This window comes from Astyanax mexicanus, chromosome 13, assembly GCF_023375975.1.
Source record: "Astyanax mexicanus isolate ESR-SI-001 chromosome 13, AstMex3_surface, whole genome shotgun sequence".
NCBI lineage: Eukaryota > Metazoa > Chordata > Actinopteri > Characiformes > Acestrorhamphidae > Astyanax > Astyanax mexicanus.
In genome coordinates, this window is record NC_064420.1 from 4,465,145 (window position 1) to 4,484,835 (window position 19,691).

A 19,691-nucleotide genomic window follows, 5' to 3' on the forward strand; every position below is an offset into this window, starting at 1 on the left:
AAACACACATGGAGGGAAATGGAAATAGGAGACACCTGGGGACAGGTAATGAGGGGGCGGAGCTACAGATCACAGTCGCGTAGGTGAGAACACTCAGACAGGAGGGACGAAACGACAGAGACAGACTGGGAAAGACGCAGAACGGGACCAGAACAGGACATCCTGAGATCATGTTTCAGAATTCAGAATTAAATTCAGAATTAAAACATAATAATGGAAAATCCATTAAAAAAGCCATATTTGTCTGTCTGTAACATTTTGTTTTTGTGTCTGAAATGAAACAGAAGCAGTCAGGCATTAGTTTCAAAGACAGACGGCGTCCTGCCTTTAAGAGGCCAATCAAATCTCTCGGTTTTGCTGGATTCACGTTAGACGTGTAGGCAGCTGAGCAGAAGAGAGAACAAATGCTTGTGAAGCAATCAATTATGAAAGGGCATGACATTTAAGTGGGATCAGGCCTGGATGATGACGAGATGTTGATTTTGCGTCTCGAGATGCTCTTACTGGGCTCCAATTTTGGGCCTCGAGGGCGACGGACGATCGTCTGCGCGTCCCTTTACACCCCGGCCTCGCATTTCCACTCGGGAACAGCGTGCTGCGAGGGAACAGAAGGTATCTGAAGCACTGCTCTTGTGATTCAGTTCTAGGCGCTCGTCTTGTTCTGATTTTCTGCTTAGCATACCGAGCATGCTAGGAATTCAGAATCAGCAGGGTCAAGCTGTTCCTGTTACCGAGGTGACAAATCATGCCTTTTTTAATAAGGGCTTACAAACTTTCTGCAGCATGCCATTTTATGGCTTCCCGATCTGTCCAAAATCAATACTATTTTCAGTCCCATGACTTTTGGCATGCCAGTGTTGAGACAGTAGTAAGCATGTTGATAGATTAGACTCTATACAAGACACTGACATAAAGTCAAAAGTCGTAGGACAGCCATATATACTAGCGCATCTCAAAAATATCAGTTTGAATCTTATTGAAAAGCTACTTCATTTCAGTAATTCAGTTCAAAATGTGATACATATATATATATATATATATATATATATATATATATATATATATATATATATATATATATATATATATATGTATCACATTTTGAACTGAATATATATATATATGAATATATATATATATGATATATATATATATAGTATACAGTATACAGTAATCAGCCATGTTTTCCTCTTTAATTGCTTTTAAAAATGGAATCAGGGTCAACGTTATATATTTTGTATTTTTTGTACTCTTTAATATTAAAGGAAAAACACACTTGTATAAGAAAATAAAGTTGGGGTGTCAGTATGACTTCGCTGTCGTAATGACAGGAAAAGTATGCCTTGCACATTAGATTTTTCTCAAAATGTGTGACATAATAATAATGTTTTGCATCACAACTTTTTCTCATACAATACTCCAAGCTAGATGATATATATATATATATATATATATATATATATATATATATATATATATATATATATATATATATATATATATATATAGATGTAATACACACAGAGTGATCTATTTTAAGTGTTTATTTCTTTTATTATTGACAAAAGATTATGGCTTACAGCAAATGAAACCCAAAAATCAGTGTTTCAGAAAATTAGACCAATGGGTTCTTTTGTACCCAGTGAAATTTCAGTAGATGTACGTTATTAGATTTGGATTGCATAAATCATTGTATCATGGCAAAGTTAAAGCAAATAAAGCTCATTACAAACTGCTTTTGTATTTATTTTTTAATAATAATTATAATGTTTAGTTTTCATTTGCACTTTTTATTGCAATAACAGTGCGTCCAGGTAGTTTAATGCACATAAACCCCCCTAAAACTAAAAAAAAGATGATATATAAATAAAAAACACAAGAAATAATTAAATTGTGTAGCTCAGCGCATGCGCGGTACCTTTGGGAAGCATGTATCGATGGGTAGGACAATTCGACAGAACAGCAAGTTCTGCTGGAAAATGAAATCCGCATCTCCTTAAAAGTTGTCGGCAGCAGAGGAAAACACTAAAACACTGCACTGACTTTAGACTTGATAATAAAACACATTGGATCAACACCAGCAGATGACATGTGCTGTTAAAATAGCAATCTGCCAAAGTCAGATCTCACCTGGCTCTTAAAGGGAATGGCAGCTGGCACACTGATTACGCCCAAAACACACCCATGAATAATTAAGAGAATTAGTTCATGCCTTAATTAGTTGTGCATTTCAAGTTGTGCAATGTGTATTTTTTGTGTCTTCCTGATACAAAAGACACATTGACACGCCCTAAATTCATCTGCATGACCCGCAATTGGCCGGTGCACTATAGATTGCTAAAATATGGCCTTTGGTTTTGCAATGAAAGACAACCGAAGTACCATAGGAAATATATTCACATAGGTAATATTAATAATGTAGTTTACAGTGTACATTAACCCGAGCTGGAGTTCACTGCTTCATCTACCACATGGAGGGCAACATATTACCCAATAGGCTTTACCATCCGATTTTTACTACTACTTTCTTATGACTGATGGATTTAATTTTGTGCCAGGTTGAGATTAAACCATTAAGGTGAGTCTCTGTAACCATCATGCAGTTCTCTACAGCAGATATGACACACTGTTATACAGTGCCTATAAAAACTACAGTATTCAGCCTTATTTTCCTCTTTTATTGCTTTTATAAATGAAATCATGGTCAAAATTATATATTTTGTATTTTTTGTACTCTTTAATATTAAAGGAAAAACACACTTGTATAAAAAAAAATTATTTGAATACGAACATATCATGTAAAATAAGGAATTGATTAATTGTGCAGCTTGATTTTGGGGCGTCAGTATGTCTTTGCTGTCGTAACGAAAAAAAGTATGCCTTACAAATTAGATTCCAGAATTGTTAAAAAAAAAAATGTGTGACATAATAATAATGTTTTGCATCACAACTTTTTTTTTTGAACGTTTCTCACAAAATGCTCCCAGCTAGATGAATAATAACATAATAACATTATGAAAATGTTAAAAGTAACGTTACATAAAATATTTCTACAAAACATCTAGAGAACCTGACAGATTGAACTTTTAAAGAACATTAATTGTACTAACATTATGGAAATGTAAAAAGTAACATTCCCCCAAAATAAATCGTTGAAATAAGTGATGTAGCAGAGATGTTATCAAAAGGTTTAAAAAATGTTACATAAAATTATTCTAAAAACATCAAGAAAACCTGACAGATTGAACATTTTAAGAACATTAAGAGCTATCCAGACTGACATTTGTATTTACCCAGCTAACAGAGTATGTTATAGAAATGTTTAGAAATGTTTCCAGGAAGTATCGTAATGTCATTAGAATGTTTCTCACATAACCGTCCCAGCTAGATTAGATACAAACATTGTGGAAATGGTAAAAGTAGCATTTCCAAAACTATACAAATTAAAATGTTGACACAAGTGATGTTGCAGCAACACAACCAGAAGATTAAAAAATATATATATTTCAATAAAAATGTTCTAAAAACATCCAGGAAACTTGAACATTTTCACTGAAAATTGAACATTTTATGAATGTTTACTATACAGTTCAGAAAACGTTCTAGTAACCACAAATTGTTAGCTGGGTAGAAGTATCTAAGCTTGATGTATCTTTTAATTCTAGCCTATAGAAACTAGCTAAGGATATCTTTAATTTAAAAGGGGTCTGTAAAAGGGCATCTGCTAAAGGTCTTAAATACTGTATAAATGTAGAATTCTCTACAGCAGGTTGAGCTCACAGTTGACAGACTCGTGTTATAAGCACTATAGTCTCCAGTGGTTCTCAGCCTGGGGGCGCCAGATGTGTGAAATTCCTCCCGTTTAGTATAAAAAAAAGGCTCTAATGGAGGATATTGTAGGTCGCAGAGTGATGATAAACCTTTGGCCTCTGCCTGAACTGTGTGGAGTAGACAGGTTTCCAGAGCCGAGGGCTAACACCAGCGACAGTTCACCACTGAAGATGCATTAGGGTGGACAGAGTGCGAGGACTTTCGCTTGATTTTAGTGGATGCATCCCCTCTCACGAGTCCCCCAGGATCACGCTTCTCCACATCAATAGCGGAGCAGGAAACCGCCTCAGCTCTGCATATCAAAGACGCTAGAGAGTCAGGTTCAAAGAGGAGCTAAACCGTCCTCACAAAGTCCAGAATAACAAACAGCTGAAACCATTAGGATTCTCCGAACATCTCCTTCCTCCTTACAGTTTATAAAGCCGATAAGCATCGTTCCTCACTATCTCAGCCAGTTTCTGTATGTCAACAGGTCCTGCCAATGTTTCCATTTCATTCTATAGGTGTAATTAAAGACTATCGATCTGGAAGAATCGAAGAAGCTCCTCTATTGTGTCACTGCTCGATGATGCCATTCAGAAGATAAGTATTGATCAGGTTAGCGCAGAGTTTAATAGCAGTTGATCTGTGGTTTGGTAGAGAAAGAAAACAATGGCTTTGGATGGTCCAGCAGACTAAGGCACTAACACTATGAGCCGAGGATCATTGGTTCTAATCCAGGGTCATGCTACTTCACCATCAGCAGCCGGAGTCTGAGAGAAACAACTGTCCAAAAGGGTTTTCACACCAACTAAAACGGACACTGGTTGGAACACCCTTGGTGTTTGCATGGAAAATTTAGTCCAGCATAGCAATTTTGCTTTGCAGTTTTCAGTATATCACCAGCACTTTGGCACACTTTACAGCATAGGAAAATACTTGCTCTTATAGCCTAGAACACTGAGGCCAGACAACCAACTATTATATATGATACTAATGGGTGACAGCTTGGCAAGCGTCTTTCAGCAGTTCACACTTCATGACTGAGCAAGCACTGAGTGCTCTCCGAAATGCCTCGAAGCAGACGTTTTTGTCGTTAACCTATTAAAAAAACAGTCAAGGGACACAATACTAGTGAACATCTCTGTTAAGTCTATGCCAACTTCACCAAACAGCTTTAGACCTTTTGCTCCTTTAAATTTCATGATGATCTAGGTCTGCAAATAAACAAACATTACTTTGATAATTTATTATTTACAGGGTAACAAAGATATATTTCATTTCCAGCATTATATTAATAAACCAAATTATCTGTGCACTAATCTTGTAATTTTATAAGGAGCACACAACCTACCATTATTAAAAATATTAGTGTTTACATGAAGAACGAACCTGACAGTTTGTCACGTCTGGTGCTGTTAGCTCCTCTGTCCCTTCCACACCCAGCTCTAACGGAGGTTCTCAGGTTAACAACTACACTACCCAGAATGCACCAACCGCTGACATCACGCACTCACCTGATCACGTGACACCTCACCTGCTTCCACCAGGAAGCCCCGAATACTGATTACTGGCACTATAAAGGTGCACGCCAAACAGACTACCACGCCGCGTATTGTAGGTTATCCTCGTACAAAGCGTTACTTATCTCTTGTCTCAGTTTACTTTGTGTATGACCTTGCTTTTTGTTTCTCAACGCCGATTTTTGCCTCTGCCTTTGATGTTGGATTGTTTGTGTATGACCTGGACTGTACTTTCACCACCGCCTCTTGGATTATCTCTGATACTGGATTGCTTGTGTATGAACTCTGGACTGTCTCTCGTTTATGGTATGGTTTTGTCTGCATTGCTCTGTCTACTGGTGATCACCCTTGTTTTTGTATCGACCCTGAATACATCTGTTTATTATCATAATAAACACATTTTGTTTTTATCAGTATCTGCGCTTGTCTGCTATTCTGTTCTGACCATGACACAGTTTTAGACACATTAATTGTATTATTATCATTATTTATTAATACAACAACAGTGTATGAAATGTAAATTAAGTATACTTAAAAGCATTAAAAGTATGTTCAAATTAGGTAAAGAATACTAAAAAAGTACATTTTCTGTTTAATGTACTTTATGAAAATACACATTAAATATGCTTTCTTTGTATTTCCATAAAATGTATTTTTAAGCAATATGCTTAAAATGATACATTGTTAGTGTTATTAAATATATATATGTGGCGGCAATAAACACAGATTGAAAAAAAAAACACATACTTAAATCTACTTAAGTTCACAAAAGCAAAAGCACTCAAAAGCACAACCTAATGATTTTATGTTGTATTAAAATATAGCTTAATTACAATTGAAATACATTGAGTGAGAAGAATGTATTTTTTTTTTTTTTTTTATGTTTAACTACATGTATGGTGCTTTACCCCAAAAGCTTTGGTTGGCTTTGGGGGCCACATTTGGGGGTAGCGACTGCACTTACAGTATATGTATGATAACATAGCGACCCAACGAGTCAATTTTTAAATTCTTTGCCAGTTATTTGCCATTTATTTGCTATTTTAATAATAATTTTAATCCATTTACTCAATTATTTGTTGCAGCCCTATTTTTTTATTTAAATCCTGTGGAAACAAAGCTCAGAACCCCCTAATAAAGACTTAAACCCACTGTCCATAAATCTTTAGAGATGCTCCTGGCTGTTATAGAGCGCTATAAAGGTATTAATCTTGATGACTGATGCACAGTTTAACATATCTGCATCTGCAGTTATACGCTTATACGCTGGCCAGAAGCAATCACAATTATGCTTATTAGAAGTTAGAACTCAGCACACGATATCGACTCCATATTTCAAGCGTTTTCCTTCCCAAATCGATCACGCCGCGGCTACGTCTGCGTCTTTACTGTGCTTTATTCTCGGAAGTTGATGTTGGTGGGTGAAACCACTCCGGGCTGTTGTGCTTTTTTGTGGTGTGCCACTGAAAGACTTGTTAGGCCTGCAGTAAATGTAATTGGTGCCAATTGACTTTCCAAGTCCGCAGTCTGCAGGCACACAAATACTGTTTAAGGCAGGTGGATCGATAGGAAATAATGGCAGCTAATGCAGACGGCGCTGTGTTCGGGAGATAATGCCTGGTGGCAAATCACTCTACGTGCTGAGCATACTAAAGATCATTAAGCTCCAAGTGCTAGAAAACACCATCCCTCCATCACTGCTATCTCTGCATGCTCATCACAAGCAGCAACACTGGGCTGGGAGTGAGTTTAAATGTAAGTTACTGCCAAACTGCATTGAAGACGAGTCTTTAGATCATTTCCCAATGAATTGGTACCACTTTAAAATAAGACTACCTTTATAAAGGGTTTATAAATAGTTTACAGCTAGTTTATTAATGGTTACCATCTAATTTGTAAATGCCTGCATTAAAAACCATTAATACTCAGTTATAACACATACGTAGAAAGGGCAACAGTATAGATATAGGCTCTGGGTTCACTATTTGGCAAACAACAGGTCATTGCTGCCCTTTCTACGTATGTGTTATAACTGATTATTAATGATTTTTAATTCAGGCATTTACAACCTAATTAGTAACCATTAATAAACTAATTGTAAACCATTTATAAACCCTTTATAAAGGTAGTCTTATTTGAAAGTGGACTTGATGAAGGGCTTTGGGTTGAAAGTGGACATTTCTTTAAAAAGTTTATGCGTATGGAATATATATATATATATATATATATATATATATATATATATATATATATATATATATATATATATATATATATATATATATATATATGAATTCTATTGGTTCATCATACAGTACTGTGCAAAAGTTTGAGGCACCAAAGCAAATTACACTAATATATGTATAAAAATATGTTCAGTTCCGTCAGCAGCTTACCTGATTTACCACATTTACCGATTTACCAAACCAGGTGTTGATTAATATGATAAGAACTAGAAATAACTCAGATTATTAAACTCTGAAATTGAAATTAAGCTCTGCTTTTAGTAAAATTGCTGTTTGTATTTATAATAATTCTGAGCTAATGTGGATATAATTTTATAATTTACTATTTTTTTTGTAGTATGTACACCAAACACATTTAAAGCTTTTGTTAAAGGAGAACTCTGGTGTGAAATTGATATTTGTTGTAGTAAAACATGGCATCATTCTCTCAATGAGCTTCAAGAGGTGGCCACCTGAAATGGTGACTGTTTTCCAACAGTCTTGAAGGAAGGAAGGAAGGAGTTCCCAGAGGTGTTTATTAGCACTTGTTGGCTCCTTTGCCTTCTTCACTCTGTGCTCCAGCTCACCCCAAACCTCAAATCTGGATTGGGTTCAGGTCTGGTGACTGTGGAGGTTCAGGTTTTGTTAAGTACATAAAACTCCACATGTGTTCATTCATAGTTTTGATTTGCCTTCAGTGAGAATCTACAATGTGAATAGTCATGAAAATAAGAAATAAAGAAAACGCATTGAAAAAGAGAAGGTGTGTCCAAACTTTTGGCCTGTGCTGTACATGCTGTTTACATGAAGAAGGCGTGGCCGGGATGTGTGCTGTGCTCGGATTACAGCTTCAGCATAAGGCAAAGCTTTTCCAGGCTGCAACATTACATGCTTATCACTCTATCACTCTAAACATGCAGGGTCAAAATATGCCCCATTAAAACCCATTCTAGCCTGTTTTAACTGCAAATTGCACACAATTGCAAAATCTCTGAAAGCTGCAGAAGAACGGAAGTAAGCTTTTCAATGACGGTTAGTACTCTTTATCATGTTTTACTACACCCAAAGTCAATTTCACACCATAAAGAGTTCTCCGTTAAGCTTCTCCTTTAATCAGTATATGTTAAATACTATGTTATGTACATAAAAAAAGCTTCCAGGAAAGTACCAGGAAATGGGTTTCTGAGAGTGTGATTGTGAAGGAAACGGACATTGATGGATGGAAGTGATGATGAGTGATGCAGAAGAGGACGTTCCATATGGCGGCGTGTTCCAACCTGCCGCTCGCGACAATAATAATAATAATAAAAAGAAAAGTATAATGAAAAGCCCAGCAGTGATTATTCCTGCAGGAAGGAGGGAATCCACCTTGCGCTACAGGCTGGTTGCTATGGATTTCTCTCAAAAGCTCTTAGAATAATGGCACATCCCACCTCTGATGTCAGAGCTCAGAGCTGTTGATATGCTCGCGCGTGTGTGTGTGTGCGTGTGTGTGTGTGTGTGTGTGAGTCAGGGAGGGAGGGAGGGAGGGCTGTAGCCTGTTGCTCATGTTCATCAAATGTGCCGCTAGCACTCTGCAAGCGCTCGCTTCGCTCACAGATGAGGCAGAGTTGGAGCGAAGAACAGATCGTACTTCTCCGGCTCTTCTCCTTCTGTTCTCTAGCTCTTCTTCCTCTGCTTTTGTTCTCCTGCTGACCTCCTGCGCTTTTAGCGCTTTTCTTTAGCTGATCTTACAGCTTTTCTTTCTGATCTCCAGCTTTTTCTTTTGCTCTTCTCCTGCTGATCTCCAGCTTTTTCTATTGCTCGTCTCCTTCTGATTTCCAGCTTTTTCTTTTGCTCTTCTCCTGCTGATCTCCAGCTTTTTCTTTTGCTTCTCTCCTGCTGATCTCCAGCTTTTTAATTTTTGCTCGTCTCCTGCTGATCTCCAGCTTTTTCTATTGCTCGTCTCCTTCTGATTTCCAGCTTTTTCTTTTGCTCTTCTCCTGCTGATCTCCAGCTTTTTCTTTTGCTTCTCTCCTGCTGATCTCCAGCTTTTCTTTTGCTTTTCTCCTGCTGATCTCCAGCTTTTTCTTTTGCTTCTCTCCTGCTGATCTCCAGCTTTTCTTTTGCTTTTCTCCTGCTCATCCCCAGCCCTTTCTGTTTCTTTTCTCCTTCTGATCTCCAGCTTTTCTTTTGATTTTCTCCTTCTGATCTCCAGCTTTTCTTTTGATTTTCTCCTTCTGATCTCCAGCTTTTCTTTTGATTTTCTCCTTCTGATCTCCAGCTTTTCTATTGCTCTTCTCCTGCTGATCTCCAGCTTTTTCTTTTTCTTTTCTCCTTTTGATCTCTAGCTTTTTTTTGCTTTTCACCTGCCAATCTCCATTTTTTTATTTTGCTCTTCTCCTGCTGATTTCCAGCTTTTATTTTGCTTTTCTCCTGCTGATCTACATCTTTTTGTTTTGCTTTTCTTTAACTGATCTCCAGCTTTTTCTTTTGCTTTTCTCCTTCTGATCTTCAGCATTTCTCCCGCTGATCTCCAGCTTTTTTTATTTTCTTCTGCTGATCTCCAGCTTTTTCTATTGCTCTTCTCCTGCTGATCTCCAGATTTTCTTTTGCTCTTCTCCTGCTGATCTCATGATCTTCTCCTCTTGCTGATCTGTGGGCTGATCAGCTGCTCTTCTCTTCCTGCTGATCTCTTGCTGATCTCCAGCTCTTCTTCTCTTGATCTCAGCCCTTCCTCGCCCCTCCACCTGTTTTTAAACATCATGAACGCGCTCAGCTCTGGATGAAGAGAATCAAAACTGTGGTAAGTGGATCCAGCTGTTGCTTTTCTCTTTTGTGCGTTTGGTTTCTGTGGGTTTAAAGCTGAGGAAAAAGTGCTCAGTACTGGTTTAAACTGGCCTGAAATGGAAATAAATGTTTGAGCTCTGGTAAAACACACTTGAACGCTGTTTGGTTTTGTTTAGGAATGGTTTTTGGCTGTTGGTTATTATTATACAATGTGGTAGTAAGTAAACATTCCATTACACCATGCATGAACTCTATATACAGCTCTAGAAAAAATAAGAGAGCACTTAAAAATGATGAGTTTCTTTGATTTTACAAAATTGAAAACCTCTGGAATATAATCAAGAGGAAGATGGATGATCACAAGCCATCAAACTAAACTGAACTGCTTGAATTTTTTGCACCAGGAGTAAAGCAGCATAAAGTTCCAAAGAGCAGTGTGTAAGACTGGTGGAGGAAGAGAACATGATGCCAAGATGCATGAAAACTGTGATTAAAAACCAGGGTTATTGTAGCAAATATTGATTTCTGAACTCTTAAAACTTTATGAATATGAACTTGTTGTTTTCTTTGCATTATCTTTTTTGTTGTCTGTCTAGGTTGTATTCAGTCAGTGGTGCACCTGTTGTGTTTTCAGTTGCCAAGTTAGCAATACACCAGAAATTTACATGAATTGTGATGCGCCTTGCTACTTCCAAACAGTTTGCATTGCACAATTAAATAAAAGTGCCATATGGATATGATTAATATCGACAATGTCTTGATAGGTTTGCAGTTGTTTTCATAACCTAACCCTGCTTTGACCTACTTCTCCACAACTTAATCTCTGACCTAGTGAGTTCCTTGGTCTATATGATGCTGTTTGTTCACTAGTGTTTTGTAACAAACCACTAAGGCCTTCAGAGAACAGGTATATTAAATTACACACAGCTAAACTGGACTCTCTCTACTATTTAGTTTAGGGGTTTCAGAGTTAAGGGGGATGAATACTTTTGCACATCACAAAAGGTTTCAGATGTTTTTTTTTTTTATTAAAATTTTGAAAACTATGTATCATTTTTGTTCCACTTCACAATTACGTGCTACTTATTATGTGTTGGTCTATCAAGATTGAGATTAAAATCTCAATAAAATACATTTTAAGTTACTTTTAAAATGTTTTGGTACCACTTTAAAATAAGACTACCTTTATAAAGGGTTTATAAATGGTTTACAATTAGTTTATTAATAGTTAATAATTAGGTTGTAAATGCCTTAAAAATCATTAATAATCAGTTATAACACATACGTAGAAAGGGCAACAATGACCTGTTGTTTGCCAAATAGTGAACCCACAGCCGTCTATATTGTTGCTCTTTCTATGTATGTATTATAACTGATTATTAGCAATTTTTAAGGCATTAACAACCATATTAGTAACCATTAATAAACTTATTGTAAACCATTTATAAACCCTTTATAAAGGTAGTCTTATTTTAAAGTGGTACCAGTGTTTTTTTTTTTTATTTTAATACTGTTGCAAGCCGCTGTATGTTATTTTTAAGCAACAAATAGACAGCAAATAGCAAACCGCTAACTTTTGCAGCAGTTCAGCAGAGGATAAAGCACATTCAGGGACGCTAACTCGTCAGGAAAAAAAACGGCACTTCAGACAAGAGGTGTTACTTTTTCCTGCCACAGGCGGCTGAAGTGCTCTCTGGTTGGAACGGCCTCTGCAGAAACACTTTCCTGAGCTTTTATCGGCTGAAAAGAGGAACTGAGTCAGGCCTGTGAAGCACCTGAGCAGCACTGCACTGAATTAGCATGCTTTAAAACTGGCCAATTAGCAAATAGATAGATAGATAGGTTCCCTTGTTGCTGTGCGTAGTTATTACACAGGTTTATAACATATGCGCTGTACACACACAAACACACACACACACACACACCAAAACGCACATTTCCGTTCTGTTTCTGAGTGTCTGAATGGGTAACGGAAATGATTAAAGAAATACTGCAGCAAGTTTTAGCCTGAAACCTGTAAAACCTGAAACCTTGTAGGTCAATAGGCTCTTAGGAAAAACAAAGTGGGGAGAAAGCAATGTTCCCGTACATCTAATTTGACTTTAATTTGATTGCAGACAGTATGAACCAATAATATTATCGTAAAAACACGAACAAAATAATAAAATCTTAAAGTAAAAAAAGCGTTTCTGTCATGGCTGGACAGAAAATAGGCGCAAGCAGATTCAATAAAAAAAACTTTATTGAATAAAGTAGATGGCAAAAGAGCAGTCAAAACAAGCAGGGACAAAACCAGTAAACAGCAACAACAGAGTGCAAGCATACCATAAACGAGATGAAGTTCAAAGGTCAAACACAGGCAGGAGATATCAGAGAGCAGACAGAATCGAACCAGACTCAGTAAGAAAAAACAACACGAACTCAAACACGTCATATATAAATAGTAGAGAACAGGTGTAATCAATATTCCGGTGATTAACTTTCTGCCGGTGCCATGTGCAGTGACATGTCGTCGTGCGAGGGAGTGACATCAGTGTGTGGTGGTTAGAAGTTCTAATCACACAATCAGTGATGGTTTGGAGAGACATGTCATCTGCTGTCCTTCAAGAGCTTTGGACTAGGGTGGTATTGGTACAGTTACTTAAATAATGTGGCAGCATCTTAATGAATGTCCATGAATGTTTATAGTTGGCTCCTGACATCATTTATTTGCATAGTGGACGTGTCCTCCACCACTAACTCGCTATCAGAACTGCAATGAAGATGCATGATGAGACGGATTCATTTTTCCATGTAATGAGAATATATTCTGGCAGAAAGGTGGAACTAAAAAAAAAAAACACAAGCTAACTTTGTGGGGGGACACACCCATAATGCAAATAAGTGATGCCAGGAACCAATAGTTATATTAACTGTAACCATCACTTGCTTTTTAAGGATACCTTATTTTTCACTCACTATCATTAAACGTCTATTTTCTGGTCTGTTTTTTTATACATAAGGTGCACTGGATTATAAGGTGCATTATGCGAACTGGGGTGTCCCCGTGTTTTCCTTCTAATTCAGCAAAGCTAAGCTAAGTACACAAAACAGTAATTCTCAAAAAAACTTTTTTTTAACTCAAATGGATTTCTGTGTAGATTAATCTATAGTCCAATAATACTCACCTCTGAATGGCCAAAGAACGCAGCTAGAGACCAATGCTAAGGATGCTCCAGCAGTGCTAGCCAGGGTTAGCAGCAGGCTAGAGGCCGATGTACGCTAGTGCTTAGCGCTAATGCTAATACTGCTGGAGACCTACACTAAAAAAGACTGTAAAACGCTGTACTACAGTGTAGTGGATTTACTGCTCCTTACATTCTGACTGGAAAAATTATAATTAGAATTATAAGGTGCTCCCAACTATATGGAGAACTGATGATTTTGGGGAAAATTAAAGAATTTTAAGTGTGCTTTATAGAAAAAAAATACTTAAATAATAGTAGGCATTAAATAATAAAAAAAAGCTATTGAAAATGATTCAAAAAGCTCCCTAAATCAAGCTATACAGCTCTGATGTGAAACATGAAGAGACCACATCAGTTTCTGAATCAGTTTTTCTAATTTTGCTATTTATGGGTTTATGTTTGAATAAAACGAACATTAGTGTTTTATTTTATAAACTACAGACAACATTTCTCCCAAATTACAAATGAAAATATTGTCATTTAGAGCATTTATTTACAGAAAATGAAGAAAAGGAATGGCTGAAATAACAAAAAAAAAAAAAAGATGCATAGCTTTCAGACCTCAAGGAGAACTGATGATTTTTGGGAAAATTAAAGAATTTTAAGTGTGCTTTATAGAAAAAAAAAATACTTTAATATTAGTAGGCATTAGGTAATAAAAAAAACATTTGAAAATTATTCAAAAAGTTATTTGTACTTAACTTTTTCAATGTAATAAATGACTAAACGAATCACATTTTACAGTCTACAGTTTAACACATGACAACACATAAACCTCTGTGTGTGTGTGTGTGAAAAGATTTAATTCTAATTAATTTCCATTAATCCATTTGTCCCTAAATTGAAACACACTGTAACAAAAAAAACTGCCAGATTTACAATATGTCAAAAAAATAAAATATGTACACAAAGCATGTATGTTCAGCAGATGCAGCGATATGTAAATATGTAAATATTAAAGGTCGCAGGAACCTTCAGTCCATAAGAAGAAATGTTATGAGTCACAGGTTTAAAGTTTGAGTCAGGATCAGCTCCAGCTGCGAGGGAGTATTAATCCTCAGCAGGCTTTCCGCCTGAGTGGGCGGGGTCTGTGTTCTGTACGTTCGCTGACCGTCGCTGAGCGAGAGAGCGAAAGAGAGAAAGAGAGAGAAAGCATTTATCAGTGTACAGCAGTACGACTGTTTAAAGGAGGAGAGAACTTTTTTTTTTTCATGACATCAATCTGAAAGCCCTCTGAGAGCAGCGCTGCCGTAATGTGGCTACAGCTCTAATGGCTGGCTTGAGGTTAGGGAAGCGCATTTGCATGTCATGAATTTCAAGTATGGAAATAAGTGAGATGAAAATCGGGCGAGCCGAACTGGAGGGGAGTGATTCATTGTATCTGTAGCAGCTTGAGAAAACTTTCTCTTTCAACTGAATCACTGGCCTGACGGGAAAAACAATCAGTCTGTCACTTTATGGATCATAGATCAGCTTCCTAAAAACAGAATGGGCCCGATTTTGTACCTGCAGATGGCTTTGGGATGCTCATTGCTATCTTACACCCCACCAACAGTCTATTTTGCCTCGTTACTTCTGCATTGTTTAAATAGCAAAATTGCTTGTGAATATATCTACGCTGATGGGCGTGGTTGTCTGGAAATGAGGTGTATTCAGGTACATTTCTGGTATATTGCTATCTTGGCAATGAAAAAAAAAACACAGGTGCACCACTAACTTAATAAAACATAGACATCCATCAACAGTCAGACGTTCATTGCTATCTTGGCAATGCAGGTTCGCCAATACAGTGGCCAAACACAATTTTTTAGAATAAAATAACATTCCTGTTCCTGTAAATGACCCTTAGGTCACCTGGCTCTTAAAGGGAATGGCAAGTGACCCAACGATTGGTTTATTTCAGGTTACGCTCAAAACACCCCCATGATTCATTAAGAGTAAATTAGTATATGCTTTTGCATGTTTCAAGCCAAGCAAGTTGTACTTTTCCTGTCGTTATGATAGCAAAGACAGATTGACGCTCGCTAAATCAAGCTATACAGCTAAAAGAAAAAAATTAAGAGACCACTGCAGTTTCTGAATCAGTTTCTCTGATGTTGCTATTTATAGGTTTATGTTTGAGTAAAATGAACATTGTTGTTTTATTCTATAAACTACAGACAACATTTCTCCCAAATTCCAAATAAAAATATTGTCATTTAGAGCATTTAGAAATCAATATTTGGTGGAATAACCCTGGTTTTTAATCACAGGTAAAATCATGCATCTTGGCATCATGTTCTCCTCCACCAGTCTTACACACTGCTTTTGGATAACTCTATGCTGCTTTACTCGTGGTGCAAAAATTCAAGCAGTTCATTTTGGTTTGATGGCTTGTGATCATCCATCTTCCTCTTGATTATATTCCAGAGGTTTTCAATTTTGTAAAATCAAAGAAACTCATTAATTTTAGGTGATCTCTTATTTTTAATCTGGAAACCTTAACGCAATAATAAACCTACCGAGGTCTCAGACACTCGCTCCACCTCTCGCTGTGTCTGATTGGTGGAATTGTGTGTCCAGCACCTGCCTTTCAACTGTTATTGGTGAATTCTGTCTATGTTTTCTTTAACACTGACCAATGAATGCTTGGAAATCAATAAGGACACGCCTATAGTTAATTTCGTGTAGTAAATTCCAGCTAGCTGCTGCTCTGATCTGCAAGTCTGATCATTACCACAGTTTATAGAAATCGTGGATCAGATATAAGACGGCATAATGAAATAAAAAGCTTATCAGTATCAACAGAATCTGATCTGGCTGATCAGAACCACATTGTTTCACTTAAAGGCTACAGAGCAGATCAGATGGATAAGAGCTTGCCACTAAAAGCCTATAATCTGCAGAAAGCAGAACAGCTGTGGGATAATTACCATTAGCATGCTGCTCAACCACACAGACACATTATAGCTGCTTAACAAGAGCTAGCACCCTATTCTGACGATCTATAGGCGAGCCGTGGACCACACATCTCAGCTGGATTTAGGGCATGTCTGTGTGTCTTTGGTATCGTAAAAATGCAAAAAAATACATATTGCATGGCTCAAAATGTGCAAAAAGGCATGCACTAATTCTCTTAATTGTCTTATCATAGCTGTGTTTTGGATGTAATGTGAAATAAACCAATCAGTGCATCACTTGACATTCCCTTTAAGAGCCAGGTGCGCTCTGACTTCGGTGGATTGCTATTTTATGGCGCAGCACTTTTGCGCGTCTCAGCAGCAGAGGATGTAAGATAGGGCCCTCAGGGTCTTCACTGGAGCACAATGCTGCTGTTTTACCATAAACTTATAATAATAGATTTTACCAAATTGAAAACCTCTGGAATATAATCAAGAGAAAAATGAATGATCACAAGCCATCAAACCACCAAGCCGAACTGCTTGTTGAATTTTTGCACCAGGAGTAAAGCAGCATAAAGTTATCAACCAAAAGCAGTGTGTAAGACTGGTGGAGGAGGAGAACATGATGCCAAGATGCATGAAAAAAAAACTGTGATTAAAAACCAACAGGGTTATTGCACCAAATATTGATTTATGAACTCTTAAAACTTGTAAATGAATATGAGCTTTTTTTATTTGCATTATTTGAGGTCTGAAAGCTCTGCATCTTTTTTGTTATTTCAGACATTTCAGACAATATTTTCTTTTGGAATTTGGGAGAAATGTGGTCCAAAGTTTGTAGAATAAAACAACAATGTTAATTTAACTCAAACATAAACCTATAAATAGCAAAATAAGAAAAAAACTGATATAGAAACTGAAGTGGTCTTTTAATTTTTTTTTCGAAGCTGTATATGTCTAAGAAACTGGTTAATTTCTTATATATTTGAAAAGTGGACAGGAAGTTGTATGAAAAAATGCTGTTGTAACCATTGTAACTAAACACTTCTGAAGAATATGTAGAAACAAATATGCTGATTTAGCTTCTATAAGTTACTTTTAACAGTGTATAATTGCGTAAAATTAAAGGTCACCTTCCGTCGTTTTTTCTTTCATTTTAAAATGTCTAGTTGTGGTCTCTAGTATGAATGAATGACATGTGAGCCGTTTTTGTAAAAAAAAAGTGCTCAGGTGTCTCTGTATAGCTCTTTTTTAATGGACTGTTTTAGGGGTGTGTCCAAAATGACCGGATTCCAGCTTTGCTCATGAATATTCATACATGCAAACAGCATGCAAATATCTCTCCTCTGATTGGCTAGGAGCACTGCGACGCCCCTCCACCGCTCTGCCGCTCACTGCCTCCCACCTCCTAACTGATGAGCGGTGATGTTGCGTCGCTTCAGCTCCGCCTCTGGGAGTTTCTCGAGCCAAGGTGGGCTGGTCTGTGAGTTTCTGCCTACGTAGGCAGAAAGATAATTCAAAATTCACCCGTTTTTCGGAGGGGGGGAGGGGGGATTTCTTTGCTTAGCTCCTGCAGACAATGGGGGCTGCAAAACAGTTTAATGTGCAGGTGTACACATTCAACTCGGAGAGACCTACTGTATTCCACAAAAAAACAAGAAAAATCGGATTTTCGCGGAAGGTGACCTTTAAAGAAGATTCTGCATGTAGTGGATTTGATGTATTTTCGTCTGGTGTTTAGTCCCACAACACAGTGGTACATTCCTGGAAAACAACCTGTTTTTTTCTCAACTGTTACTATTATATATGTATATATGGCAGTTGTTTTCTACAGTTTTTCCATGGAACATTGTTTATTAGATATGATTTAATATGATTTTACAATAGAAAAAATACACCAATTCATCACAGTATAATTTAACCCAGATAACTACTATCCTAGCCCTGTACAGCTCATACATCTCTACAGCCAGGTAAAACATGACATATATATATATATGACAAAGTATTAATAATGTCCATTACAACTGCAGACTAGTACCTTAATCTAGTGCTGTGCCATGTCTTTCATTTTGCCATATATGACATATGATCAAAAATCTATTATACTATTAAAATCACTATTAAACTCATATAAACTCATATAAGCTCATACACCGTACGCCTTTTCACGGCCATTTCAAACCAAAAAGACATGCGTTTGGTTTTTAATCAATACTGAACTCATTTGAGCTTTCACTGCAGGCTTTTAAAGGTCCATCTTCACAGAAGTGATGTAAGCTGATTATTAGATCACACACTTTTTCTTCTTTTTTTTTTCTGAGCGCCGTGTGAGGCCAAGTTTTAATGAGTTCAGCTAATGACTTTTTATACATTTATGTCCAGTATAATTGTGTGCAGTGGACTGTGGGAGTAATTATTGCTCAGTATTCCCAGTTGTCTTAGATCTTCACAGCTTGTCATGTGGGGTCTTTTGGTGTCTTGTTAAAACCTGTAGTTAAAACATGCTCCATTACACATTCTGCTCCACGGTTTCCCAGAGTTAGGCAAGCTTTTTGTAGTTTTATTGCAGGGTAAATGTATCGAAATCTGCTTTTATGGTCGATTTTACATAAATATTAATATATTTCTATTTTGAACCAGAAAATACACACTTTTCTACATTGTACATGTAGAAACCTGTTGTAGTAACTTGTTAAAAAAGTCTTAAACAAACCAAAATACTAATAGTGTGAAGCATAGACTGTATATAGCTGGACAGAGCATTGTTTCTTAAAAGTGAAGCCACCACAGGTCGGGCGCCCCCTGCTGTTCGGCTGCAGAAAGCTGTGTAACTCCACCCATCCCCATAGGTTTCAATGGCAAAACAGACAACTTTCAATCACGTTTTTTTCTAATATACTGTAATTCTACCTCCATTATTTAAATGCAGCAGCTAGTGTAACCTCTGCTTATATTGTCAAATTTTTATATCCCCACAGAATTCGGTTTTTAAAACGTTATTCGGCTCTATTCAAAAAAGGTGTGGTTATGGTAAAAGGGCTGCTTATGGGCGGGACCAATAACAGACCGTCAGCTCCGCTCCGCCCCGCTCTGCAGTCTGTGACCGCGAGGCAGCCCTCAGGGGCGGGGTTATTTAAATGAGTAGGCGGTCTCTCCACAGCCTTTCTCCCTCCTCTGGTCTCTACTGCGCAGACTCTGGTCTCTGAATCGCCAAAATGGCGGAGGATTTTGGCTTCATTTTCATTGAATGAA

General features: G+C 37.2%; 2 protein-coding genes across 2 annotated transcripts in view; both read left to right on the forward strand.

Moving 5' to 3' along the window:
• The window catches only part of LOC103032624 (probable phospholipid-transporting ATPase IIA), a 291,393-nt gene that overhangs the window by 185,584 nt on the left and 86,118 nt on the right, over positions 1-19,691 (forward strand). The gene's annotated exons all lie outside the window — the stretch shown is intronic.
• The window catches only part of kcng1 (potassium voltage-gated channel, subfamily G, member 1), a 42,727-nt gene continuing 32,386 nt past the window's right edge, over positions 9,351-19,691 (forward strand). The window contains exon 1 of the mRNA XM_007258783.4: positions 9,351-10,343. The gene's annotated coding sequence lies outside the window, so the exon portion shown is untranslated. The remainder of the gene's footprint in view (positions 10,344-19,691) is intronic.